At 34.4% G+C, this 2,836-nt stretch overlaps 1 non-coding gene across 1 annotated transcript; it reads right to left on the bottom strand.

Annotated features, from left to right (window-relative positions):
* Positions 1–2,644: 2,644 nt before the first annotated feature.
* LOC141424353 (U2 spliceosomal RNA) lies at positions 2,645–2,836 on the bottom strand. The gene has a single exon (XR_012449301.1). It is a non-coding gene; the product is annotated as a U2 spliceosomal RNA (small nuclear RNA).

The raw sequence follows: 2,836 nt of genomic DNA on the forward strand, positions 1-2,836 counted from the left end.
GCAGATGACATGAGTTGCTTCTTCTTTATGGATGAAAAACACTCCATTGTGTATATACTTCACATTTTCATTGTCCATTCCTCTATTAATGGGCACTTGGCTATTATGCATTATGATACAATAAGAATGTGTGTGCAGGCAACTTAATTTTATTCTGCCTTTAATTCCTTTGGATATATACCCAAGAGTACACTTGGTCACATGTGAGTTCTAATATTAATTTTTTGAAGAACCTCCAAATTGATTTCCATAATAGCTATACTAATTTACATTCCAACAATGATACATAAGGTTTTTTTCTCCCCTATATCCTTGCCAGCATTTGTTATTTTTATTTTCTTGATGATAGTCATTCTCAGTGTTGTGAGAAAGAATGCTGATTTAGTTTGCATTTGCATTTCCCTGATAGCTAAAAATGTTGAGAGTTGTTCATGCATTTATTGGCCATTTGTACATCTTCATTTGAAAAGTGCCTGCTCATCTCCCATGTCTACTCATTTATTGGATTATTTGTTGTTTTAGTGCTTATTTTTGAGCTCTTTATATATTCAGGATATTAATCTGTCAGATGAATAGCTGACAACAATTTCTTCCCATCTGTAAGTTATCTCTTCGTTCCATTGTTTCTTTTACTGTGCAGAAGCTTTTAAATTTGATGCAGTCCTGTTTATCAATTCTTGCTGTTATTTTCTGAGCTATTGGAGTCTTGTTCAGAAAGTCATTGCTTATGCTTTTACCTTGAAGAGTTTCCACTAGTTTAATTCCTTTACTATGTTCAAATTTTCATGTCTTACACAAGGACTTTAATTCAGTTTGACTTTATTTTTGTACAGACTAGAAAATAGGAACCTAGTTTTAGTCTTTTTCATGGAGAGAGCCAGTTTTCTAGGCACCAATTTGTTAAATGGTTGTCATTTCTCTGTAGTATGTTTTTGGTGCCTTTGTTGAAATTCAGATGGCTATAACAACATAGGTTTATTTCTGGGTCCTTCATTCTATAAGTCCATTGGTCCATTGGTCTACATGTCTGTTTTTCTGTCAGTACCAGCTATTGTTGCTGTTGTTCTGTAGCATAATTTGAATTCTGGTAATAGTTTTACCTCCAGCATTGGTCCTTTTGCTCAGGATTGCCTTGGCTATTCTGGGTTTTTGGTGCTTCATATAAAGTTTAGGATTGCTTTTGCTGATTCTGGGAAGAACTTTATTGGAAGTTTGATAGGACTGCACTGATTGTGTAGGTGACTTTTGGTAATACGGCCATTTAACAATATTAATTTTGTCAAACCATAAACATGAGAGGTCTTCCCAACTTCTAGTTTCTTAATCTTGACTAAATTTCTAGGTGGAGAGCATATAAATTATGACACGTATGTCTTGAGGTTTTCAAAAACTATTTCAATATTTTCTGAAGTATCTGCAACATTTTTTATTCATACCAGAAATGTGTGAACATTCTAAATATTCTTCATCCTTGTCAACATGAGATGTAAAGTGGTCTGTTAAGAAATGTGTTGGTGAACACATAGTTTCTTATTAATCATCCATTGCCAAAAGAACATACTTTGTGTTTCTGGAATTTTAAAAATTTTACTAATGTTTCATTTTTCTTTCTTTTCTTTTTTTTTTTTTTTTTGGTGGTACTGGGGTTTGAACTCAGGGCCTTGCACTTGCCAGGCAGGGTCTCTACCACTTGGCCACACCTCCAGCCCTTGTTTCATTTTTCTTTAGGTCACAAAATAAGGTCTATCCTGGTAAAGTCTTGATAGGCATTTGAAAAAAATGTATATTCTGCAGCTGCAGTTTGGAGGACTTTAAAATAGTCAATTATATAAATTCAGTCAAAACTGGTTCAGGTTTTTGATAGCCTTTTTTATATTTAATAACATTTTAAGATATGCTTCTATAACATTGTCTCTTAATTGTTGAGAAGGGTGTGGCTGTTTGTCATGTATCTGAAGTTCTGTTATTAATTGCATCTATGTTGGCATGACCTCAGTGATCTTTCAATCACTGGAAGAGAGTTTTAATTTGAAATCCATTTCAAATTAAAACTAGCAAGTTTTTGATTAGTGTTAGTTTTGTCTAATAGTCACCCATTATTTGTTTTGCTTTCTGTTGTTCCAGTTACTTGTAGTTAACTTAAAAATGGAAAATTCCAGTAACAAAAAGTTAAGTCTTAAATTGTATGCACCATTTCAAGTATCACGATGAAATCTGTCCTGCCTGGGACTTGAATCATTGCACTATGCAACATCACCATTTTATAACACTACCCACTCATGTGATAGCCATCTCCATTAAAGAACTGACTTCATGATATCAAGCACTTGTGTTCAAATAACATCTATTTTACTGAATAAAAGCCCCAAAGGCAAACCAGTTGAGGCTGACAATTTTAGTTCAGATAATTGTTATATTTGTTATTTAGTTATTATTTATTATGTCTAACTTAGAAATTGAACTTTATCACAGATGTTATGCATAGAACAAATGTAGTATGCATAGAATTTGAAACTCTCTATGGTTTCTCCTAGGGGTCTTGGAATGTCTCCCCTGTGAATAAGGGCAGACTTCTGTGTATCTTTTTCCTTCATGTTTTTTTAACCTATTTGTGTGAGTTTTTTTTTTTTAGAAGACCCCCCGAGAGGGGTGCACCGTTCCCGGAGGTACTTGCAATACCAGGTCGATGCGTGGAGTGGACGGAGCAGGCCCCTATTCCATCTCCCTGCTCCAAAAATCCATTTAATATATTGTCCTCGGATAGAGGACGTGTCAGATATTAAACTGATAAGAACAGATACTACACTTGATCTTAGCCAAAAGGCCGAGAAGCGAT

Source organism: Castor canadensis, chromosome 6 (genome assembly GCF_047511655.1).
Source record: "Castor canadensis chromosome 6, mCasCan1.hap1v2, whole genome shotgun sequence".
NCBI classification, from domain to species: domain Eukaryota; kingdom Metazoa; phylum Chordata; class Mammalia; order Rodentia; family Castoridae; genus Castor; species Castor canadensis.